The sequence below is a fragment of the Moschus berezovskii genome, chromosome 5 (genome assembly GCF_049115385.1).
Source record: "Moschus berezovskii isolate FMDL1 chromosome 5, NW_MosBer_1.0, whole genome shotgun sequence".
In the NCBI taxonomy this organism is placed as follows: Eukaryota; Metazoa; Chordata; class Mammalia; order Artiodactyla; family Moschidae; genus Moschus; species Moschus berezovskii.
The window spans coordinates 81,125,427-81,138,079 of NC_142464.1; the positions used below are offsets into that span (position 1 = coordinate 81,125,427).

Here is a 12,653-nt window from a genome sequence, read left to right on the forward strand (position 1 = left end):
AAAAAGTCCAGGCTTCCCAAAGCACTCCTGTTAGTCCCTCTGACTGGCCCTCCAACCAGCCACCGGGGCTCATCTTCCCTGCATTGGACCCCAGGACTGGGGTACCCAGTATGTGGCTTGAACCCCTCACTGCCTAGGCAGGATCTCTGCCTATATAATCTCCGTTTCCTTCTGAGTCCTCTTCCTGGGGCACAGGTTCTGACCTGATCACTTCACACCCATTAGGAAGACTGTAGTAAAAAAGACAGACAATAGTAAGTTTTGGTAAGGATGTGAGAAATTGGAACCCTCCTACACTGCAGATAATGTAAAATGATGCAGCCACTTTGGAAAACACTCGGGCAGCTCCTCCAAATTGTTAAACATAGAGTTACCATATGACTCCAACTCCGCTGATTTTGCACATGGTAATTCTTTTGTCTGGAAACCGCACCCCCCCCACCTCTACCTCCTTCCTCGTCTAAATCCTCTTCATCCTGCAGTTTTCTGCACAAATGTACCTTCCTCCAGGGAGCAAGCTTTCTCTGGGCCCCTGAGCCTAGATCAGGACCCCCTGCCCTTGTTCTCACAACTTTCTTTACTTTGCGTAAAAGTAGGCCTGCACATCTTACCTTTCATCCTATTTCCAGCCTCTAGCACTGTGCCTAGCACGTAACAGGCATTCCATAATTGTTCATTGAATGAATGAATACATGAATCCTCCCCTTTTTACCATACTGACTCTTCCCACTCACTGTACCAGTCAGTATTCTTCTAATTCATCCTTCGGTTTCCATCCGTGGTGAAGAGGATCTCTGTCCCTTTGACCTGCTGGAAAAGGAAAATTACACGGTTGGTGTAGTGAGACAGCATGTCAGCAATGAAATTACAGTGAAGCTCAGGCTCTCTGATTACCGTGTGTGCTTCGGTTCCTTGGCCTTGCTGCTTTTCAAAAGATGAAGTCAGAAAATTCTATGTTACTTGATCATTTATCCTCTCTCCATGAGAACCTGCTGCTGCTGCTAAGTCGCTTCAGTCGTGTCCGACTCTGAGCAACCCCATAGACGCAGCCCACCAGGCTCCGCCATCCCTGGGATTCTCCAGGCAAGAACACTGGAGTGGATGAGAACCTGGGATGTGCTAAAATTGAACAGAGAGTAGAGAAGAGGTGCAAAAAGCATTAAATGCATGAAAATTAGGACTAAGCAGGAGAACTAATGGACCTGGGCTGAATAAGTGTAGGAGAAAGAAGGTTGATGACCAGTTTCAGTAATTATTAGAGATCCAAAATGTGGAAGGGCAGTAGAATGGAAGCCAGGATCCTCTTGTGAATCCAGGTGTTTTCAGAGCTGTGTGACCTTAACCAGGCCAGCCTCTTGATCTGTTAAATGGATATGCTGTCTTCCGGGATAATTATGAGGACAAAAAAATGCATGTGGGGGCTTCCCGTGTGGCTCACTGGTAAAAAATGTGCCTGCCAATGCAGGAGACATGGGTTTGATCCCTGGTCTGGGAAGATCACACTTGCTGCTGAGCAGCTAAGCCTGTGAGCTGCGGCTACTGAACCCACGCACAGCAGTTGCTGAAGCCCATGTGCCTAGACAACAGGAGAAGCTGCTGCAGTGAGAAGCCTGAGCACGACAATGAAGAGTAGCCCCTGTCACTGCAACCAGAGAAAAGTCCAAGCAGCAATGAAGACTCAGCACGGCCAAAAATAAATAAAATTATTTTAAAAATTCATGGGACCTGACACTACTTGCTATAAAAAAGTACTTTCCAAATGCAGGGTAATATTACTACTGAGATGAAGAGGATGTTGATAACTAGTTTTCTATTTCCAAAGCATAGACCAAGACTAAACTGATTCCCACTGTGGCTAGAGAGATTTATGAAAAGACCTTACTCCAGATGGGGCAACTGAAGAGTGGAACAGGTAGCGTGGAAGGCTGAGGAGTCCCTACAGAATGTTAGAGGCAGGCTAGATGATTGATCGTCCTATGTGATGTAGACCCAGGACTGAGCCTAGAGGCTGGAATAGATGATCCTTTGACTTCCTGTTCTCAGTGTCTGTGTTTTAAGACTCCAAACTTTCTTCCTCTTCCTTGAATTTTTTTTATGACATACCCTGTTTCTCTTGTAATTATAGGTGATTCGGTACCCTTTAGCCTATCGAGAACTGTGTATTTTCATAGAATGTCAGAGTCCAGGATGAGTTCCAAGATGTCACACAAAATGTAATCTGACTTCAGTCTCTTCCAGCAACTCTAGTTTGTTTGATGATGATAGTTAATTGCTCTTCAGCATTTCATTTAAATGAGACTCACGGCTCTGTTTAGGAAGAAAAGTGCTGATCAATTACAATTGCCCCTGTTGTCATGGAAACAAGCTGCAATTGGACTATAATTATATTTCCTTATTCCTGAAGTGAATCCCTAATCATTACCATGGTAATTACCCAATATCTATGGTCCCAAATTACATGATGCTTGTCCAAAAAAGACAAAGGAGAAGGAGTAGGAGGGCTGGCCTGAGACATGTGTTAACTGTGCAGCTGCAGAGAGCCTTCTCCTTTTTTGGGTGGGGAGAATTTCCCTCTGTAGGCTCTTACTCCAAGGTTAGATGATGTCAGTGGGTCTTAGATGTGCCCAGAGTTTAGAGTAGTGGCTAGAAGACTGTATCAGGCATTATGAGTTAACAGAAAGCACATCTACTGGTATCTTTCTGCAATGGTAATGAAATACATTATCTGATTCCTGATAGTCTAGAAGACTTTCCATGTTCCAAGGACCATTGATGCAGCAACCTAGCAACATAATCAAGATCCAGTCTGATTCCTTTTCTTTTCTGGAGTTTTCAGGGAGTATGGCTATCCCTAGGCTTATTTCCTCATGGCTCCAAGATGGCTGCCTCTGTTCCAGCTGTCACATGCAGATGACACAAACCAGGAACAAAAAAGGAGATCATCCCTGTCTTGTGTCACATTTTATTCATGAGGAGACTTTTCCCCCGAACACCTCCACAGCAAACTTTCCCTCCCTTTTCATTGTTCCTTTCACACCAAACCCCACTGGGAGCAGTAGTTCCAGACAACACAACTTAAAATAGAGATGGCTCTGCTTGACTCCTCCCTGTGTTCCTTAGCACTCACTACCCAGTGGGTGAGGGATGCAATAGTATGTCTAAGGGATAACTTTATTTTCCTTCTCACCTTCTCTCTCTACTGTCCCTTTCTAGGGCTTGAGCTCCAGGCCACTGGCCCATCACACACCCTCTATCGATCTCTGCCGCTTCTGCAGATAGGCATGGGCATAGGGCACTGGAGCTAGGCGTGGACATCCAGGAGCATGGGCTGTGGCATCCTTTGCTCTCAGGCCACAGCACGTGCCACTGAGAAGAAAGGCAGCCTCTTGGAGGACAAGTGGAATCCGAACACCAGACAGCTAGCTGTTCAAATGACCTGTCTGTGCGGATGGGCTGAATGGGAGACGAGAATCAAAAGGGGATCCCAAAGCATCGTGTGGTGGCTGGTTTGTGTCATTCAGCTGTTAGCTTCTGGTTCTCCTTCTCCACAGCACCAAGTTTCCTTTCAGGGAATCAGTTTTGCTCTGGGCCCTTCTGACAGAACTTGGTGCCTGCTTCCTAGGACAGAAGCCAAAAGGCCCGGATCTTCTACTTGCCCTCCCGCTGAAGCCTGGCCTGAACATGTGACCCAGCCTGGCCAATCAGCCTTTGTCTCCTAGGGACTGGGCAGGTGGATCCAGGAAGTAAAGACACAACCAGGAGAGCAGGCTGTAACTGGGCTCTTCCAGCGCTGTGTGACAGCTGCTGTGGTTCCTGATGCCTTGACCTCTAGAGCTCTCTTTCTAGAGAGCTTTCTCTAGAGGTCTTTTCTCTTTCTGTCTTTCTCCAGGCTTCCATTCTAACTTTCGTTGTCCTTTGAGCCCTCACTGCTCATCTAGTAGCTTTTCTTTTCCTAATTAATTTATTTATTATCATTATTATTTTAATTTCTTAAATTTTCTAGATCTTCGGTGCTGCGGGCAGAGGCTATTCTCTTGTTGTGGAGTATGGGCTCTAGAACTCTAAACTTTGGACAATGAGTTTAAAAATGGCTCTTTAAATATTTTTAAAATTGAAAAAATAGGAAAATAGAAGTTGCTTAAAATATATGTTCCCGTTTTCATCTCAGAAATTTCTTTTTTAAATTATGTATGTATCTATGGCTGCACCTTCATTGCTGCACACAGGCTTTCTCTAGTTATGGCAGGTGGGGGCTGCTCTTCATTGTGGTGCATGGGCTTCTCATTGCAGTGACTTCTCCTGTTGCAGAGCACAGGCTCTAGGCACTAAGGCTTTGGTAGTTGTGGCACTCAGGCTTAGTTGCCCCATGGCATATAGAATCTTCCCGATCCGGGGATCAAACCGATGTCCCCTGCATTGGCAGGTGGGTTCCTAACCACTGGACCAGGAGGGAAATCCTAGCAGCTTTTCTCTTGGTCGAGTGAGACAAAGTTGGGTTCTCTTACTTGCAGCTAAGAACTGTAACTGACACAATGAAACCTGTGAAAACTTGGTGAGAGGGAGATGGGAGACAAAGCCGAAAGCCGTTTGCTGCTTTGAGTTGAGGAGGAGGCCCAGAAGGAACCTTTGAAAATGCTGATCATCCTGACTTGCCCACTTTCTGCCTTCTCAGGACTTTCACTCCCTCAGTGACCTCTCCATTGAAAGCCCATCTGATGAACTCTGGTACACTGTTAATCCTTTACTCATCCACTGAAAAAACTTAGAGCCTTTATTTTGTAAAGCGCTGTGGGAGAAACTGGGCTTCCCTATCGTGGCCGTCCTTCGTATGGGCTTCCCTGGTGGCTCAGATGGTAAAGAGCCCGCCTGCAGTGCAGGAGACCCAGGTTCGACCCCTGGGTCAGGAAGATCCCCTGGAGAAGGGAATGGCTACCCACTCCAGTATTCTTGCCTGGAGAATTCCATGGGCAGAGGAGCCTGGCAGGGCTATAGTCCATGGGGTCGCAAAGAGTCGGACACAACTGAGCGGCTAACACTTTCACAATTTCATGGGAAAAACAAAGATAACAGTTATGATCCCTGCCCTCATGCAACTCCACATGCTGTAGTGAAAATATAGTGATACATTTTGCAGCGTGAAAGTACTTTTGTTTTCCTTCTCATTTAAGGCGTGATTTTAGTAACCATAACATAAACATGTATGTAATGAGAAGTGCATGCATAGGGCTTTCTAAGGGAGAAAAGATCCCCTTCTTCCCGCAAAACAGGCAAGGCTGTGTGGGATTGATAAGGTGTCAGTTGGACCTTGAAGGAAAAGTAGGACCTGCACTAAGAGATTGGCACTGGGCAGTCAGTCATGGGGAGGAAGAGCCCATGCAGTGATGGAGCCAAGAGAGGGTATTTGGGGGACTGAATGGTTGGGTTTGCATTTCTGGATGTTTGAAGTGGGGTAATACTTGATAATAATAGGTAATATTTATATAAACACATTTCTCTAAGGTTTTTACCTATGGTAGCTCATTTAATCCTAAATAAGCTCCATGTGCTGTGCTTAGTCTCTCAGTCATGTCTGACTCTTTGTGAACTCATGGACTGTAGCCCACCAGGCTTCTCTGTCCATGGAATTCTCGAGGCCAGAATACTGGAGTGGGTAGCCTTTCCCTTCTCCAGGGGATTCTTCCCAACCCAGGGATTGAACCTAGGTCTCCCGCATTGCAGGCGGATTCTTTACCATCTAAACTACCAGGGAAGCCCTAAGCCGCATGCTGCTGCTACTGCTGCTGCTAAGTCACTTCAGTCGTGTCCGACTCTGAGGTAGGTCATATTATCATCATTTACAGATAAGGAAACCGATGACCCTTGAGGTTTAGTGACATGCCCAAGGCCACACAGCTGTAAGTGGGAGAACGAGGTTTCATAGGGAGGCACACTGGCTTCAGTCTGAGTACTTAAATTCCTGCATTGTAGGGCCTCTGCTTCAGAAAGCCAGAGTGCTTTAGGGTCCCTAAATACAATCGTGAAAAGCCTTAAGTGCCAGGCAGCCATTGCAGCTTCATCTGGTAGAATTTGGCAAAAAGGAACCACTAGAGGTTTCAGAGCTGGCAAATTAACTGCTTAAAGATGAATGTCAGGTTTGAGAGGAAGTGGAATTGGAGGAGACTTCAGTTGGAGATCATTTACAGATGTCAGTCATATTACAGGAAATAAGCAGAGGATCTGCTAAGGGCAGTTGAAAGGCTAGTGAGCGTTATTGTCACTGCCCCTCCTGGTTTCAGTTCTTTTTAAAAAAGAACTGTATTTGGCTGCGATGCATCTTAGTTGCAGCACATAGGGTCTTTGATGCTCCTTGCAGCATTTGGGTTCTTGTAATTGCAGCATGTGGGATCTAGTTCCCCGACCAGAGTCAAATCCAGACCCCCTGTAATGGGAGCACAGAGTCCTAGCCACTGGACCACCAGTGAAGTCCTTCAGTTCTGTCTTGATAAAGCCTCTCTCTTCACCTTCGGGGCCTCAGCTTCTTTGTCCCAAAGGACAAGTCAGGGCCTTGGTGATCCCAGAGTCAGCAGAGACTGCTGGCTGGCGAGGACTGCTGCCACCCTGGGTTCGCAGCTGTCCCTCCTGGTGCCGATTTCCATTAGGGACCCACTGGAGACGGGGCAAGGAGCTCTCCAAGACTCCGGGCACAGCCGTGGAGGACTGTGGCAAGCAGAATCCAGTGCAGGTTTAAATGGGTCCCCGAGCTCAGGATTTGCAATCTTACTCATTGATTTCGATATCGTTTCTGAAGGATTTCTACCTGTGAAAGGGCAGATAATGTTACTCATTAAGGCCTTTGGTACAATACCTTTCCCCTAACCTGGATCTGACTTCACTTACAAAATATTATCGCACAGAACCTAAGGGATGATAGTAACAAAGAAATAGGAAAGAGTGGAATTTTGTGGGAAACGCCTGATAAGTTTGCTTTTGTTTGTGTCAAGTTTGTAGAGACAATGGGCTAGCCAAGGAGTAGGGTCCACTGTAGTATTAGTCCAAGTAGTAAGCTTCCCTGGTGGCTCAGTGGTAAAGAGTCTGCCTGTCAGTGCAGGAAACGCCAGTTCAATCCCTGGGTCAAGAAGATCCCCTGGAGAAGGAAATGACAACCCACTTCACTATTCTTGCCTGGGACATCCCATGGACACAGGAGCCTGGCGGGCTACAGTCCATAGGGTTGCAAAAGAGTCTGACACAACTTAGTGACTAAACAGCAACGGGGTCCCCTAGTGTAGCTGGAGACAGGTGGGTAGAAGGGAGTGTGGTATCGGAGTTAGTTATTAACAGTGATTATTGGAACTTCCCTGGTATTTCAGCATATAAAAATTTGCCTTGCAATTCAGGGGACATGGGTTTGATGCCCAGTCGGAGAGCTAAGATCCCACATGCCACAGAGCGGCCAAGCCTGCACGCCGCAACTACTGAAATCCTCGTGTGCTGCAACTGGAGAGTCCGTATGCTGGAAAGAACCTGCATGATTCAACTAACCTGACAAAGCCAAATAAATAAATAAATAGTTTTTTAAAAAACTGATAAAGCTCAAAGAGTAGCCTCAGACCATTCTACTGTCTCTGCCTTTGGAAGGATAACCAAAGGAGTCAGTAAGAGGAGACAGTCAGTTGAGGGGAAAGATGAACAGTGGTCTCCATGAGCTGATGAGGAGCTTCTGACAGATGTTTGGAATCCCAGTCTCTCTGCGAATAACAATATTATCAATGACAACAACAACAAAAACCAGAACGGAAATCTGGAGATGAGAGTTCCATAAGGCCCCAGGAACGTCTCTGCTCTTTGGACCTCTAAGTCCAAAGGGACCATTTTTGTGGCCTCTGTAAGTCACGGCTCAGTGATTCTTCTCTAAGCTTATGAAAACGGTTCCTCAGGGCCCAGTGTTGTTCTAAATTTCCCAAGGGGGCCTCTCTTCCTGTCCTTCTAGAGTTCGCTTTTCCTCCATGTGCTTTACATTTGACTTCAGATCTTGCTTAAATTAAGGTGACTGTTAAATGACTGTATTGATAATCTTTCAGTTAGAAGTTAAAAATCTGGGGAGTTTTAGAGGTCTTTACACATCTCACAGTTGATCAAGAGAATGCTTGGTATTCTAAGCATCACAAGAGAAGTTTGCCACAGCAGGTCCCATTTCTTCCATTTGAACAGATACTCCGAGGGGAAGTTGCAGCACAGAGGCGCAGAGACCCCTCGACTCTTGGCTCACTCTTAATAAACAGAAGAGGGAGAACTGGCCTACTTTGCAATCAGTCGTGAAAGATCGGTAAATGCCAAGAATAAAGAAGTCCATATGAACTTGGCTAAGGTGCAATTTGTGGTAAATTGCCCCTCCACCTCCTAATCACGTAATTCATAGTTCCCAGCTGGTTAAGGACAAAGATCCCACCAAGCTCTTTGTTCATTAGAACATAGTTTCAAGCTGAGATCTCTGCATGTGGGCTATTCAGTTTCCATTCCAGCTCTGTCTCAAAATCTGGAACTTTGGGCAACATTCTTACCCACTCTTACCCACTCTTTGTGTCAGCTTCCTCTTCAGAGAAAAGAAAATAATCTGCATTGTAGAGCTGTTTGGAGACAAAATTGGTAACCATGATTACCAAAGATCTAAAGTTACACAAATTGCCAAGGATGTAATGTTAAACTTGCGTTATGTAAAGTGAATTATCTAGAAGAGAGTGTTCATTAGTGTTACTAATAAATCAGTGACCATTTTCCTCTGCCGTTTCTTCTCAGGGCTTTAAAAAAGGCACAAAAATAGATATAAGAAAAAGGTACGAATGTTTTTCATCACTTTGAAAAGTAGGTATTGTCTTCCTGCCTGTGTTCTGGGAGGCTGGATACCAGCACTGGAGGACTCAGGGCATTGCCAGGTGATTCTTTCCTTTTATGTCACAGCAGCTTCTGTGTTTATCCTCAAGTTAAATTTTGGAATTTTCATACTAAAAGGCAAGATAAATTAATTTGTATAACAGAAAAAGTAAAGTAATTCTCATAACAGCAATGGCCATATCAAAAAATAGATCCTGATGTGTGTAGAAACTTAGTAAATGTCAAAAAAATTAGTTACTTTCACTTTTGGCTGTGATGAAGTAGCTTAGAACAAATCAGTGCTCTCACCAAGAACAACTGAAAATACAAATAAAATATTCTAACAGGGATGTCTGTTTGAAGGTGTCAGATTGCTGCTGGGGCACCAGACTTGAGCAATGAGATCCTGAAGAGAAGGGGGATCCACTGAGTTGAGCCATACTTTCTGCATATTGCTTCTTTCCAGTGGGCATTAGTTGACTCTTGGGTACAGGCCAAGAGACCAAAAATGTTCAGGGTGGCCACCAAGAGGAGGAGAAGGCAGAAGAGCTGTAGGCAAACTCATGGAGCTGGGAACACAAAAATTAGAGTTTGAGACTGTCAGGACAGTCAGGACTTGAGGGACTAAATTCCCCAAGAGAAGAGAAGCCCAGAATGAAATCTAAATCTAAGTAACAGTTTTCCTTTTGAGGCATTTGTTGGTAAAGCTGCACAAGAATGAAGGCTGAAAAACAGCAGAAGTTTTCCCAATCTTTGGTGCTGGAAAGACAAAAATTGTAGTTTGAGATTGTTGCCAAAACAGCCTCTGTTCACTGGTGCCACATAGAAACATGGAGACAGAGTTTTGGGTGATGTAGAAAAGAGCTTTTATTGCTTTGCCAGGCAAAGGGGGCCACAGTGGGCTAATGCTCTTAAGACTGTGTGACCCACCCTAGAGCGGGTAGTGAGGCATTTTATAGTGTTCAGGAGTGATCAGCTTGTGGAGTTCTCAGATTGGTTGGCATCAAGGTGAAGTTTCAAGCTTCATCAACCTTCTGGTTTCAACCAGTCTAGGATCTATGTTCTTGTGGTCATCTGTTTTCATCTGGAGGGGGTCTGCTTCCTATAAAAAACAATTGTGTCAGACCTTTATCTGTATCTTTCAAGGAACTATAAGTTCGATGATTCTGCTATGTGGCAGAATTTTAGTCTAAATTGTTATCGGTTTCCTAGACCAACAGCTGTTTTTTGTTTCTACATCTTCACATATCCCAGCCATTAACTCTTTTTAGACATAATTTTACTCAATCTTTTCTTTCTTTTTAAAATAATTTTTATTATTTATTTTTATTTTTGGCTGCAGTGGGTCTCTGTTGATTTGCGGAGCCTTTCTTTAATTGCAGTGAGCGGGGGCTACTCTTCGTTGAAGTGCGTGGGCTTCTCATTGCAGTGGCTTCTCTCGTTGCAGTGTGCAGGCTCTAGGCATGGGCTTCAGTAGTTGCAGCACATGGGCTCAGTGGTTGCAACTTGCAGGCTCTAAAGTTTGGGCTCAGTAGTTGTGATCCAAGGGCTTAGTTGCTCTGTGATGTGTAGAATCTTCCTGGGCCAGGGATCGAAACTTTGTCTCCTGCATTGACAGGTGGATTCTTGTCCACTGTGCCACCAGGAAAGTCCCCAATCATTAACTCTTGAATCAGCGTTTTACTTCAAAAGACAAGGACACAGGGGTTTGTACACAGTTTCAAGTCTCACCAACCTACCAAGGAGAAGGACTTTTAGGAAATAACCCATGTGTTTTTTTTTAATTAACTTATTTTAATTGAAGGATAATTACTTTACAATATTGTGGTGGTTTTTGCCATATATCAACATGAATCAGCCACAGGTGTACATGTGTTCCCCCATCCTGAACCCCCTTCCCACCTCCCTCCCCACCCCATCCCTCTGGGTTGTCCCAGAGCACTGGTTTTGAGTGCCCTGCTTCATGCATTGAACTTGCACTGGTCATCTATTTTACATATAATAACCCAGGTTTTTATTTGAGACTCCAGGAGGCCTATACGCTAGAAGCAAGACAAAGCAGAGGTAGCCTGAGCCTTACAAAGGTTGCTAACCACTGTGATCCTCTGGATTGGATTGATGTGATCTACTCCTTTACTGCTTGCTAGGGGAACCAGCAAATCCTCTCTGGAAAGAGAGAACCCAGCCTTTACGATTTTTCACGCATATGTATTGAATTCAATAAAAAATTGCCAGGCATTTAAGAAACAGACTATGAGGAAAACAAGATAATAGAAATAGACCCAAGCAAAATAAATAAAAATAAGTATTTTTTCTTAAAAAGGGACTTTTTCGTTGCCCAGTGGTTAGGACACTGCTTCTACCTCAGAGGACCCAGGTTTAATTCCTGGTCTGGGAACTAAGATCTTGCATGCTGTGCAGCAAAAAAAAAAAAAAGACCCAAAGGGACTAAAATATTGCTTTTTCAGACAGAGCTTTTCAAATAATTGTGATTAACATATTCAATAAAATAGTTGACAAGATGGATAATTTCATGAGACAACTGGAATCTATGACAAAGAATCAAATGGAAATTCTAGGTCTGAAAAATGCTACTGATAGTAAGAACTCAGTAGGTAGTTTTAACACCAGACTGGACACTGCTAAAGAGAACATTAACGAGCTGAAAGTTACGTCAGTAGAAAAATCCAGACTGAATCATATTGATTAAAAAGAATGGTGAATACAAAAAAGAACATGAAAGACATGATTTATATTGTAAAGGCCTAACACTGCAGAATCAGAGGAGGACTAGGGAAAAATGGGGCAGAAGCAGTATTTGAAGAAACAATGGCTGAGAATGTTCCCAAAGTGATGAAAGATGCCAAGCCTTGGGTTTAAGGAGTATTCTGTACCCTGAACTAGATAAATCAGAAGAAATTCACACCTGGCCACAATAGACAATAACTGAGAAGACCAAAGACAAAGGAAAATCTTAAAATCAGGTGTAAGAGACAGATTCTGTGTTTTCAAAGAAACAGCAGTGTAACAAATTCTATAGCTAAATTGCCTCAGTCACATCTGACTCGTTGCTATCCAGTGGACCATAGCACACCAGCTCCTCTGTCCATGGGGATTCTCCAGGCAAGAACACTGGAGCAGGTTGCCAAGCCCTCCTCCAAGGGGTCTTCCTAATCCAGGGGTCAAACCCACGTCTCTTATGTCTCCTGCATTGACATGTGGGTTTTTACCACTGGAGCCATCTGGGAAGCCTAGCTAACATCATAATTTATGGAAAAATATTGAACGCCTTTTTGGTCAGTTTGGGAGCATCACAAAGTCTACCATCACCACTTCTGTTTAAGTTCCTATGAAGATCCTAGCTAATTGCAGTATGGAAGAAAGGAGGGGAGAGGGAGACTGAAAAATGAACCAGTAGGGTAATTCCCTGGTGGTCCAGTGGCGGACTCGTGCTTCCACAGCAAGGGGCCCAGGTTTAATCCCCAGTCAGAGAACGAGGCTCCCACAAACCACGGTGTGGCCAAAAAAGAAGAAAGAAAGAAAATGAACAAATAAAGCTGTCTTTTGTCACAGATAAAATGATTGTATACATAGGAAATCCAAAAGAATCAACAATCACATTATTATGACTAATAAATAAATTTAGTTTAGCCTAATTATGATGTCAATAATCAATAATCAAGTGATACTTTAATACTCTGCCAATAAACAATTAGAAAAAGAAACATTCTAACCTGTACCATTTACAGTAGATTCAGAAACATCAAATATGTAGGACTAGATCTATGAAACTATGTAAAAGA

At 44.1% G+C, this 12,653-nt stretch overlaps 1 protein-coding gene across 4 annotated transcripts in view; it reads left to right on the top strand.

The window, feature by feature from the left end:
- The window catches only part of CRACD (capping protein inhibiting regulator of actin dynamics), a 278,521-nt gene that overhangs the window by 230,682 nt on the left and 35,186 nt on the right, over positions 1-12,653 (top strand). Inside the window, exon 1 of one of the 4 annotated variants that reach the window (XM_088836347.1) lies at positions 5,745-5,814. The exons of the other annotated variants lie outside the window; for them this stretch is intronic. The gene's annotated coding sequence lies outside the window, so the exon portion shown is untranslated. Of the gene's footprint in view, positions 1-5,744; positions 5,815-12,653 lie in introns of those variants that run through there. 4 annotated transcript variants of the gene reach the window in all.